At 35.9% G+C, this 13,461-nt stretch overlaps 1 protein-coding gene across 2 annotated transcripts in view; it reads right to left on the reverse strand.

The window, feature by feature from the left end:
* Window positions 1-13,461, reverse strand: part of GRID2 (glutamate ionotropic receptor delta type subunit 2) — a 1,432,440-nt gene that overhangs the window by 1,161,668 nt on the left and 257,311 nt on the right. Inside the window, exon 1 of one of the 2 annotated variants that reach the window (XM_019464250.2) lies at window positions 3,607-3,706. The exons of the other annotated variant lie outside the window; for it this stretch is intronic. The gene's annotated coding sequence lies outside the window, so the exon portion shown is untranslated. Of the gene's footprint in view, window positions 1-3,606; window positions 3,707-13,461 lie in introns of those variants that run through there. 2 annotated transcript variants of the gene reach the window in all.

Below are 13,461 nucleotides of genomic sequence, written 5' to 3' on the forward strand. Positions count from 1 at the left end.
TTTTCTGTAGCTTTCTTTATTGTAAAAATATAGTATATAACACAAATAACATAGACAATATGTGTTGATCATTCCTTTATGTTATTGGTAGGCTTTCAGTCAACAGTAGGCTATTAAAGTTTTTCAGGAGTCAAAAGTTGTAAGTAGATTCTCAACTATGTGGTGGGGTTAGGGGGCAGCTCAATTTTAAACAAATGCAAATATCTCAAGTTAAGAATGTTCAATCTAGAGAACTCTGTATATTAACAGGCAACATAAAATTAGAAAATGCATTATTATAACATTTAGCTTGATTATTATTGTAAACATTATAAAAGGTGATATGTACCAAAAGATTATAAAACACTGTACTTAGATTTGAATTAAACACCTACTCTACCTTGAGCACTTGGACACTTTGTTTTTTTTCCTCATCAGTGTTCAGTGTGGCAAACAAAACTCTACAACGGCCCCTAAAGATTCCTGGCTCCTAGGACACATGCAACTTAAGCCAGTTACTCAGATACTAACATAGTGTGACGGTGAAGGGATTTTCCAGATGTAATTGAGGCGCCAAGAATCGGTTTATATCAAATTAGGCATATTATCTGAGTGAGACTGATCTAATCACATGAACCTTTAGCAGCAGAGAGCTTATTCTTGCTGGGAGCAGAGGGAGAAATCAGAGATTCTAACATGGGAGGAATCAGATATGCCACTGCTAGCTTGATGATGAATGGGGCAACAAGGCAGTGTATGCAGGCAGCTTCTAGTAGCTGAGAGAGGCCTCCTGCTATCAGGAAGCAAGAAAATGAATACTGTCATTCAACCACAGGAAACTGACCTCTGTCAACGATAAGAATGAGCATGGAAGCAGATTCTTCCTTACAGCAACCAGACAAGAACTCAGCACAGCTGATATTTTGATTGCAGCTTTGTGATATCCTAAGCAGAGAACCCATCCACGCCATGTCAGACTTATGACATACAGAACTGTGAACTAATACATGTGTATTGTTTTAAACTTCTAAGTGTGTGGTACTTTGTTACACTGCAAAAGCAAACTAATACACTGGTTTAGCTTTATTCTTTAAAATATGAGCAATAATGTCTAATGCCCTAGTATTTGCGAACAACTAGTCCTGTGCCTACCCAACATGGGAGAAAAATACTGGTTAATTACACTACTTTCTTTAACAAATATCATATGCTTATGTTCCTATGCTAGACATCCACACTGTATTAAACAGTAGTAATAGAAATTGAACTCACCTCGTAGTCTTAAAGACATCGTCTAGTTACAGAAATTTCTCGTTAGGTAGGTAGGTAAGAAGGTAGATAGATGGTCAGCATTACAATGGCATAAGTGCTATAATAAAGAAATTAAGTGGATTTAAGGGGGGAAACCTGTGATTTTGAAAATGATTAAAAATTTTGTTCTGTGAGATACAACAGTTAGGTCTTCTTAAACTGTAATTATAAAGTAAGCAAACATTTAAAGGTCCTAGATCCTAGCAAACAGGAATTCAGTAAGTAGAATATATACTGAAAAAAAAAATCATTTTGGATGAAAAACACTACTGACAGCCCTAATTTACATATTTTACAATATTGTCTACTTTTTTTCCAGCTTCGGAATTTTTCCTATCAAGAAGCTCCATTTGCAGGGTATCCCCTTACCAATTTACCCCTATAAGATTAATAATTTCCTAATATATTATCAAAATACATGAAAGTAATAAGTAACACAACTATATATTGAAATATGAAAATGTGGCTGAAAAGTTAATTTATTAAAACCACATTCTTTCTCAAAAACCATTCCTACAGTTTTAGTTCAAAGTTAAAGTCAGATTCAAATACAAAAACTAATAATTCCAAAGTCAGTATTTTAACAGTCATCACTTGCTATTAGAACACCAAATGTATTCTGGCATGAGATACCTTTCCTTCTTTTCATGAACAGACTCACCACCACACTGAAAACATAGGATATATATTTCAGAAGTTGGAATAATTTATTTATACCAGCAAAATATAAATTTCATAAAGAGATATGAAATTTCAAAAGGTCTGTCTTTATTATTTTAACAACAACATACATCACAATTAAGCATCTGCATGTCAAATGTGTTTATTCTTGCCTTTCATGTAAAGCTTCTATTGCCTTATGAACGACAGAGATTCTTTCGGAACTTAAACTTATATTTTCAGCTGTTGATCAGAGAGAGAGAGTTCTACCAATTTTCTAAATAAATCACCCCTTCAATTTCACTTAGAACATAATGCTTTATATTATCTTGGGTTTTATGAGCCCCTCACTGTAAGTGAGCTACAAAATGCAGGATTCAGAACTCTTAGAGCAGAATTATATTCTGAAACTGAGCTCTATCCATAGGCCCAAATAAAATTCCCAGACAGTGTTACACCTCAAATTACACATTCATAAAATCAAAGTTTACCTTTCTCATCTCTCATCAAGTGCTCCAACTATACTTTAAGAGTCTATCAATCTACAAGTATTACAACTTGCCATGCACTAATGTAATGATTGTATGACTTTTTTTACCCATGAAAAAGTCTGCCCTTGAGGGACACAGTGTTTTCTTAATCAAATTTTGACCTTATGTTTATTTGTGCATGCTCGTATTTGATGTCTATTACATTAAATTGATATTTTCACGACTACTTAAAAATTAGCCTTTTTCGAAATGAATTTAGTTTTGCTTAGCTCCTACATTTTTATTTTTCCCATGTAGGAGAAAGCCTAAATATTAAATGCCACAAACATAGTTTCTAGCTTCACTAGTCCTACAAATTCTTAAATACATAAAAAAGTGTAATGTATTCTATATGTGATACTTGAATTAAACATTGTAGAGATTTAAAGGGGTTCAGAATTCATGGGTCCACCACAGAATATTATGTGGAATAAGGTCATTTGAACTGGCCCTGGAAAAATAGGTAGAATTACACATTTCAAGAGTAGAAGAAGGACAAATTGACAAAGGAACAAAATAAGAAAAGTAGATAGAAAAATGTAGATGTGCACTGAAAGGAGTTATTTCATATAGCTGGAGACTACTGTTCATGCAAAGCTGTAGAGAAGTAAGAATAATTGAATAAGTTGGAGCCAGAGGGAAGATAATGAAAAATATCTGGCTAATGTGACACAATTATATTTAGGATATAATTAATTTTACAAAATCTCTGAAACCAGAAATTGTATGAGTTGACTGGCTTTACTCATTAGCTACATGTTGAAAATTTGGTAAAGAAAAAGATCCACAATAAAAAGACAATATCCTAAGCAGTCACTAACAAATAAAGACCAAGAAGCATTCAAGTGTGTATGTCTCTATATATGACTATTCTAAAGTTGGAGTACCAGTGTTCCTAATAGAATTATATATCAAGATAGGTGGAAAAATTAGAATTATACATAATTCTCCCTGCTATGTTTTGCAAATGAAAATAGTAGCTCTTACAGAAAAATTACTCCAAGTATTATTAGGCTTGTTAATAATTTTCACCCATTGTAAGCATAAAATCAATTTTCCAGCCCAGGGATTCTTTAGTCTATGTATTACTCACACCTTACTGAGGCAGAAAATGTGATAAACCTACCAGCTCCTGAAGCATACCACAAACAAGTACAGGTGGGAAAAGTAATTCTAGTTATCAGGAAAGAAAACTCATTCCATTTCTTTGTAGCTTCTCATTTTCAGAACTTCCCTAAAGCTTAACTAAAGCACATAATCCTAACAAAGTTACTCTTTTTAATCATTAAACTGGAAAGGCAGGGGGTTATAGTGAGAGGTTACAATTTAATCCTTTACAAAACCACTCAGATAAGGCTTATTCCACAGGCACTGGCATTCATAAGGCAGTCTCAAATTCATGAGAAAACGGTTGTATCAACTTCATAATTCTCTGTGCCAAAGAAAAAAAGAGAGTTGGCCTGGATAATTTAGAATTATAAATGAAATATTCATATTATCTATATTGATAAATATAAGTCTCTAAACTCTTTCCATAACAGAATGTCATAGGAAAAGAGAAACATATGTGTGTGTGTATGTGTGTGTATGGGTGAGTCCTATTATGATTATAGCACTCTATTTTACATACATATACAACTTATTTAAATCTTTCTTAAATTTTTATGAGGTAGATATTATAGATAAGGAAATTGTGATTTAGAGAGCCAAAATGCAAATCAAGATTAGATTCCAAAGCCTGAGTTCCTCCCATTACAACCATGGCTTGTCTGTGTTCCTACACACCTCCAGATCTGGCACAATTAGGCATGGGAACTTGGCAGCATCTGGCTGACCTGTAAAGGTCTGGAAATAAAGCAGCCAATGCCAAAAAATTAGAATTGACCAAAGCACTGTTTGGAATTAATTTGTAAAAATAATTACAGTAAAATTCAATGTTTGCCTAACTTTAACGATATACCTACCATTAGGATAGTTGTAAAGTTATGGTACTTATCCTCAAATAGAGAAAAAAATAATTATGTTCACTCCTGATTTTATATTGTACTAATTAGCACTAGAAATTATTAGAACATTGCAGTATCATTTAAGTGTCATTCACTGCCCACTAACCTGAAAGAAATCTGAGAATTTTATCTTTAGTCTACAGAGTTAAGCCCAAAACTGAATTTTCCCTGTTCTTCACTGCAGTGGCTTCACTCTAAGTAAACTCAACTTCATCTTTCCAAGGAGATTTCATTTTACAGAGGAGAGAACACACAAATGAGGCCTTCCAGGTAGGAATGGATCATTACACTAATTGTGAGAAATGGATCCAAAGCAAAACAAATCTTTGAAAACTTTAATCCAAACTTTGCCAGATTAAAAAAAAAGTATATATTCATATATAATGAAGTTACTTTTTTGTACTTTAGAATGTGCTGATTTATGAGAGTTCACTATTGAAAGAGGAGGTTAAGATGGTGGAGGAGTAGGGTGCCCTAAGCTCACCTCATCCCTCAAACACAGCTAGATAAACATCAAGTCATTCTGAACACCCAAGAAATCGATCAGAGAAAACAAACTGCATAACTAGAGATTTAAAAAATGGCCTCATCATGATAGGTAGGAGTTGCGTAGACTTGTTTGGGGGAGAAAGGAGCTGCAGGTACTACAGAAGGGAGGAAGCTCTGATCATGGAAAGGAGGGATACAGAAAGAGAGAGAGAGACAGAGAGAGAGAGAGAGAGAGACAGAGAGAGAGAGAGACAGAGAGTGAGACAGAGAGAGAGAGAGAGATTGAGAACATCTGCAGAGCTTTGCACAAGAAAAACTGTTCCCCAAAACCATTGACTGGGAAAAGAAGAAGGGCTGAATACTCCAATGTTTTATAAACAACTGAGTGCAAAGTCTCAAGTTTTAGAGGACCTCCATTGCCAGGGTTCTGCCTGGTAGACTTAGCCGACTTCTGGTGGGGAAGCAGGGTGGAGATCCATGAGCTGGCAGCATGGTCTGAGGATCCCCCGGGTAGCATGGGAAGAAACAGTGCCGCTTCTTGGAGTGTATTTGGGAGAGGTGGCATGAGCTCTCTGGGGTTAAAAGACCTGATGCGCACTAATGAGTTTCTCTATTCACTAGCATTGGAATGGGGATGCGGGCTGAGGGCAGCGAGCCTGGTGCCAGCCTTCTGCTGTGCTTTACCATAAACTCCAACCAGCTGTATGGCCATGCGACCAACTGACACCTGGCCACAGCATGGTGAGACCCTCCACCAGAGGATCAGTGGGGCTCCATGCCCTGGGTGTCTCTGAAGATGGGAGTTTTGAAACCTAGCCTCACCTAAGATAAAACATGGAGTGTTGTGCTGCCTGCAGGCAGACAGCTCTGACACAGGATGAGGGCAGGGATGTGACAAAAGCCAGGGACATAGAAGCGTGATGATTTGCTCTTCTGTGAGGCTTTCGTGAGGAGTGGCACCTTGAACTCCCCCAAAGAGAGACTAGATTGCTGCCCTAGGCCTTTTCCTGCCTTCACCCATCAGTATAGACCCACTTCAGTGAGCAAAACAGCACCACCAAGAGGAGGCCAGGAGCCACTTACACCAAACCGTGCCTTCCTGTGCCCTGCAGGTGCATCACCACTATGGCAGGTACACCTGAGAATCAGCACAGTAGCTGCAGCCCCAGAAGACCAGCACTAACCCCTCCCATGCACAATGTCTACTGACCATAGAGTGCTATAAAGCTTCAGCTCTAAAGGGAAATAGAATCTAGCTGCCTTTGTTTTTGTTTTGTTTTGTTTTTTAATATAAAATACAGTAAGAACATTTATGTATTTTTTTTGATCTAGGTTCTATTAACTAACAGACCAAAACACATCTAAAATCTAGCTTCCTTTTTTTTGTATCTAGCTTCTCTGTTTTTCATTTTTAATTTTTTTTGGATCTAGTTTCTTTTAACAAGTAGACCAAACATACATAGGATCTAGGTTCTTCTTTGTTTTGACCTCTTCTTAATATACCTATTCATCTCACGAGAAGGAATACAACAGACTTTCCTATTAATCACACACACACACACACACACACACACACACACACACACAAACAAACCAGGGACCCAGACAAAATGACTAGATAGAGGAATTTACCCCCCAGAAAAAGAACAGGAAGAAGTCACAACCAGGGATTTAATCGATACAGATACAAGTAAGATGTGTGAACCAGATTTTAAAACAACAATCATAAGGATACTAGCTGGGTTTGAGAAAAGTATAGAAGACACTAAGGAATACTTACTGTAGAGATAAAAGAACTAAAAACTAGACTGGCCAAAATAAAAAATGTTATTACTGAGTTGCAAAACTGACTGGTGCAATGACAACAAAGACAGACAACTCAAAAGAAGGAATCAGTGATACAGAAGATAAAATTATTGGAAATAATGGAGCTGAAAAGAAGAGGGAAAGAAAGATATTGGATCACAAATGTAGACAGTGAAATCAGCGAATCTTTAAAGTATAATAACATTCCTATCATAGGAGTCCCAGAAGAAGAAGATAAATAAAAAGGGGCAGAAGATTTATTTGAGCAAATTATAGATGAAAACTTTCCTAATCTGGGAAAGAAAAACAACATCAAAATCCAAAAAGGACAGAGAACTCGCATTAATTCAACAAAAGCTGGCCATCATGAAGAAATACCATAGTCAAATTCACAAAATACTCAGACAAGGAAAGAATCCTGAAAGCATCAAGGGAAAAATAATTCCTTAACCTACAAGGGAAGACATATCGACTTCACAGCAGATCTCTCCACAGAAACTTGGCAAGATAGAAGGAAGTGGCATGCTGAAGGGGAAAAATATGCAGTGAATAATACTTTATCCATAAAGGCTGTCATTCAGAACAGAAGGAAAGATAAAGTTTCCCAGACCAAAAAAAAAAAAAAAAAAAAAAAAAAAATTAAAGGAGATAGACCAATAAACCAGTCATACAAGAAATAATAAAGAAAATTCTTTGAGTGGGAAAGACCAAACACAACAAAGACTAGAAAGGAACAGAGAATATCACCAGAAACTTTTTAGGTAACACAATGGCACTAAATTCATATGATAATCACTCGGAATGTAAATGGACTAAATGTTCCAATCAAAAGACATACATATCAGAATGGAAAACAAACAAACACACAAACAAACAAAAACGAGACCTAGCTACATGATGCCTAAAAGAGGCTCATTTTAGACCTAAAGACACCTACCAACTGAAAGTGAGAGGATGAAGACCCATCTATCCTGGTAAGGGACACCAAAGGACAGCCAGGGTAGCCATATTTTTAAACCAAAGACTGTAACAAGAGATGAAGAAGGGCATTACATCATAACTAAGGGTCTATCCATCAAGAAGATCTAACAATTGTAAATATTTATGTCTCCAACCTGAAGGCACCCAATATACAAATCAATAACAAACATAAATTCATTGATAATAATACAATAGTAGGAGAATTTAACACCCAACTTACAACAATGGACAGATCACCTAAGCAGAAAATCAACACGGAAACAATGGCTTTGGATAACACACTGGACCAGATGGACTTAACATATATTCAGAACATTTCATCCTAAAGCAGAATACACACCTTTATGAATGCACATGGAACATTCTCCATAATAGATCACACACTGGGTCACTAATAACCCCTTAAAAAACACAAAAAGACTGAGATCATACCACACAAATTTTCAGACCACAATGCTATATAACTTGAAGTCAACCACAATAAAATCATTTGGAAAGACCACACATACATGAAGATTAAAGAATATCCCACTAAAGAATAAATAGGTTAACCAGGAAATTAAGGAAGAAACTTGAAAAATACATGGAAACAAATGATAATGTAAACATGACATGTCCAAAACCTTTGGAATTAAACAAAGGTAATCCTACAAGGGAAGTATATTCCAATACAGGACTACTTCAACAAGTAAGAAAAGTCTCAAATTTACAACCTAACCTTACACCTATAGGAGCTAGAAATGGAACAGCAAGCAAAGCCTAAAGCCAGCAGAAGACAGGGAATAATATAGATTAGAGTAGAAATAAATGATACTGAAACAAACAAACAAACAAACAAACAAAAAAAAAAAAAAACAGTGGAAAAGATCAACAGAACTAAGGGCTGGTTCTTTAAAAGAATTAATACAATTAATAAACCCCAAGCCAGACTTATCAAAAAGATAAAGGAAACAAATAAATAATAAACAAAAGAGGAGATATCACAACCGACACCACAGAATACAATCAATTATTAGAGAATATTGTGAAAAAAATTATGCCAACACACTGGGCAATGTGAAAGAAATGGAAAAATTGCTAGACACATACAAATTACCAAAACGAAAACAAGAAGAAATAGAAAATGTGAACAGACTGATAACCAGCAAAGAAATTAAATCAATAATCAAAAATCTCCCAACAAACAAAACCCCAGGGCTAGATGGCTTCCCAGACATTTCAAGAAGAGTTAATACCTATTCTCAAACTGTTCCAAAAAATAGAAATGGAAGGAAAACTTCCAAACTCTTTCTACAAGTCCAGCATTACCTCAATTCTGAAACCATACAAAGACCCCACTAAAAAGGGGAATTAAAGACAAATATCTCTGATGAACATGGATGCAAAAATTCTTAACAAAATAATAGCAAACTGAATTTTACAATACATTAAAAGAATTATTCACCATGATCAAGTGGGATTTATTCTTGGGCTGCAGGGCTGGTTCAAAATTCACAAATCAATCACCGTGACACACCACATTAATAAAAGAAAGGATAAGAACCATATGATCTTCTTAAAAGATACAAAAAAGCATTTCATAAAATACAGCACCCATTCTTGATAAAAACCCTCAATAAAGTAAGGTATGGATGGAACATACCTCAACAACATAAAAGCCATATACAAAAGACACACATGTAATATCATCCTCAATGGGGCAACACTAAGAGCTTTTCCTCTACAGAGAGCATCAGGGATCTTGACTCTCACCTTTACTATTTAACATAGTACTGGGAGTCTTAGCCTTAGCAATCAGACAACAAAAAGAAATGAAAGGCATTCAAATGGGCAAAGAATAAATCAAACTTTCACTCTTTGCAGATGACATGATATTCTAAGTAGAAAACCTGAAAGCGCCATCAAAAAAATTGCTAGAACAAATACATGAACAAATACATGACAGCAAAGTCACAGGATACAAAATCAACACACAGAAATCTGTTGCATTTTTATACACCAATAATGAAGCAGCAGAGAAAGAAATCAATGAATTCATGCCATTTACAATTGCTCCAAACACAATAAGATACCTAGGAATAAACCTAACCAAAGCAGTATAAGATCCATACTATGTAAACTATAGAACACATATGAAAGAAATTCAAGATGACAAAAAATGGGAAAAAATTCTATGCTCATGGATTGGAAGAACAAACACTGTTAACATTTCTATACTACCCAAGCAATCTATACATTTAATGCAGTCCCTATCAAAATACCATCAGCATTTCACAGAGCTAGAAGAAATCACCCTAAATTTTGTATGAAACCACAAAAAAACTATGAATAGTCAAAAAAATCCTGAAAAAAAAAGCAAAGATAGAGGTATCCATTCTTCAAACTACTTTACAAAGCTGTAACCACAAGACAGTATGGAACTAGCACAAACACAGATTAATGGAACAGAATAGAAAACCCAGAAATGTATGCACAAATATATGTTCAATTGATCTTCGATAAAGCAGTAAAGAATATCCAGTGGAAAACAGACAATCTCTTCAACAAATGGCGCTGGGAAAACTTGACAGTGACATGCAGAAAAATGAAATTGGACCACTTTCTTACACCATACACAAAAATAAATTCAAAGGGAAGGAAAGACCTAAATATGAGAAGGGAAACCATAAAAATCTAAAGAACACAGGCAGCAACCTCTTTGACCTCAGCCATAGCAACTTCTTACTTGACATGTCTCTGGAAGCAGGAGAAACAAAAGCAAACATGTACTACTGGGACATCATCAAGATAAAAAGCTTCTGCACAGAAAAGGAAATAATCAACAGAACTAAGAAGCAGACTTTTAAAAGATATTTGAGAAGAAGATATTTGCAAATGACATATGACAAATGTGATAATAGTTAGTACCCAAAATCTATAAAGAAGTCAACACCTGGGGCGCCTGGGTGGCTCAGTCGGTTAAGCAGCCGACTTCGGCTCAGGTCATGATCTCGCGGTCCGTGAGTTCAAGCCTTGCGTCGGGCTCTGTGCTGATGGCGCAGAGCCTGGAGCCTGTTTCAGATTCTGTGTCTCCCTCTCTCTGACCCTCCCCCGTTCATGCCATATTTTTAAATTTCTCCCCGTTCATGCCATATTTTTAATTTTCTCTCTCTCTGTCTCAAAAATAAATAAACGTTAAAAAAAAATTTTTTTAAAAGAAGTCAACACTTAAAAAAAAAACAACCCAGTGAAGAAATGGGCAGAAGACATGAATAGACACTTTTCCAAAGAAGACATCCAGATGGCTAAGAGACACATGCAAAGATGCTCAACATCACTCATTATCAGAGAAATACAAATCAAAAGCATGATGAGATACCACCTCACACCTGTCAGAGTGGCAAAAATTAACAACCCAGGAAACAACAGATGTTGGTGAGGATGTAGAGGAAGAGGAATCTTCTTACACCACTGGTGAGAATGCAAACTGTTAAGCAGTACTACCCTATGATCCAGCTACTGCACTACTAAGTATTGATCCAAAGGATACAAACATACAGATTTGAAGCAGCATATCCACTCCAATGTTTAGAGCAGCATTATCAATAATAGCCAAACTATGGAAAGAGCCCAAATGTCCACTGACTGATGAATAAATACAAAAGACATAGTGTATATATATATATATATATATATATATATATATATATATGTATATGTATATGTGTGTATATATATATATATATATATACACACATACATACACACACACACACAATGGAATATTACTCGGTGATCAAAAAGAATGAAACCTTGCCTTTTGCAAGGATATGGATGGAGCTAGAGTGTATTATGCTAAATGAAATAATTCAGCCAGAAAAAATCAAATACCATATGATTTCACTTATATATGGAAATAAGAAAACAGATAAACATATGGGAAGGGGAAAAAGGAGAGAGGGGGAAACAAACTAGAAGAGACTCTTTAATTTTTTAAAAATAATGTTTTTATCTATTTTTTTTTTGAGAGAGAGAGAGGGAAAGCCAGGGAGGGGCAGAGAGGGAGACACAGAATCTCAAGCAGGCTCCAGGCTCTGAGCTGTTAGCACAGAGCCTGACGTGGGGATCGAACCAATAAACCATGAGATCACGACCTGAATAGAAGTTGGACGCCTAACCCACTGAGCCACCCAGTCACCCCTAAGAGACTCTTAAAGATAGAGTACAAACTGAGTGTTGATGAGGGAATGGGTGGGGGATGGGCTAAATGGGTGATGGGTATTAAGGAGGGCATTTGTGATGAGCACTGGTTGTTATATGTAAGTGATGAATCACTGAATTCTACTCCTAAAAACCAGACTAATATCACACTATATGTTAACTAACTAGAATTTAAATAAATTTTAAAAAATAATGTTGTTTTTTTTTTTTGAAAGAGACGGGGGTAGGGGGAGAGAGCGAGGGAGACACAGATTTCAAAGCAGGCTCCAGGCTCAGAGCTGACAGCACAGAGCCCGACACGGGACTTGAACCCACGAACCATGGGATCCTGACCTGAGTGAAGTTGGACTAATATTTTTTTTTAAAAGAGAGGGTCACCTGAGTGGCTCAGTCAGTTGAGTGCCCAACCTCGGCTCAGGTCATGATCTTGAGGTCAGTGAGTTCAAGCCCCACATCAGGCTTACTGCTGTCAGCACAAAGCCAGCTTGGGATCCTCTGTTCTCCTCTCTCTGCCCCTACTCCACTTGTGCTCTCTAAAAAATAAATAAACATTTTAAAAACTTTTTTTTTAAAGAGAGTTCACTATTTGTGTTAAGGTATACCTCATGTCTGTTCACTTAGCCTTCCAGAAAACATAAAACCTCTTACAATAATGGCTTTATAAATATTTTGACATATCAAACTGCCAAAGTCTTAGCACCACTAGAAACTTGCAATCTTCTAATTCACAGTAAGATGAATAATAACCACAATTTCTGTATTTGAAATAATTGATGTTCAATATATCTGTGAGGTCATATAAATAATCAAAAAAACCACCAAATTTCAATACTATGGTTAATGTAACAAAATAGTGACCTATACAGGGCATCGAAACTTGGCACTTAATACAAAGAACCACTATTTTTAATGAATATAATAGCTGTGTATCTTCTACATCATAAATGGTGAATAATGTGTTTGAATGTAAACTAAACAATGAAGTCACAATATGAAGCTCTGCTCAGACAAAACTCATCTTCCTATATTTCCAGTGTGCAAAACCATAGTGAATAGTTAAAAGATGTACACAGAATATTTCCTGCCTCCACAAAGAGAATATACCAAACTCCATGAAACAACTGAGCTTCAGGGAAGCTGCAAAAGTAAGGAAATGACATTTGAACCATGTTTGCAACATATAAGTGTCTAATCTCAAAACCGGTAAATATTTCTGTATCTCCCGCATTTCTCATGCACATTCTGTAGGACGATAACAATTACTACATGAAACAAGGATGTAATGTTGTGGTTTAAGAAATGCTGAGTTAAAGAAGATGAGCAAATTCAGGACTTTCTAAAGCCTTTAATATTCCAATATTCTTTTTAAGCATCCAACAGTGAGATAGAATGTGCAACATTTTCCAAAATCATTTCACTTTAGAAATCCCATTTCAAACAGGGCTATTCAAAGAACATTTTGGAAAATACTGTGCTATACTATGCTCGCTATCTCTACC

Source organism: Panthera pardus, unplaced genomic scaffold (genome assembly GCF_024362965.1).
Source record: "Panthera pardus isolate Hobbes unplaced genomic scaffold, ASM2436296v1 HiC_scaffold_13, whole genome shotgun sequence".
Classification (NCBI taxonomy): Eukaryota; Metazoa; Chordata; class Mammalia; order Carnivora; family Felidae; genus Panthera; species Panthera pardus.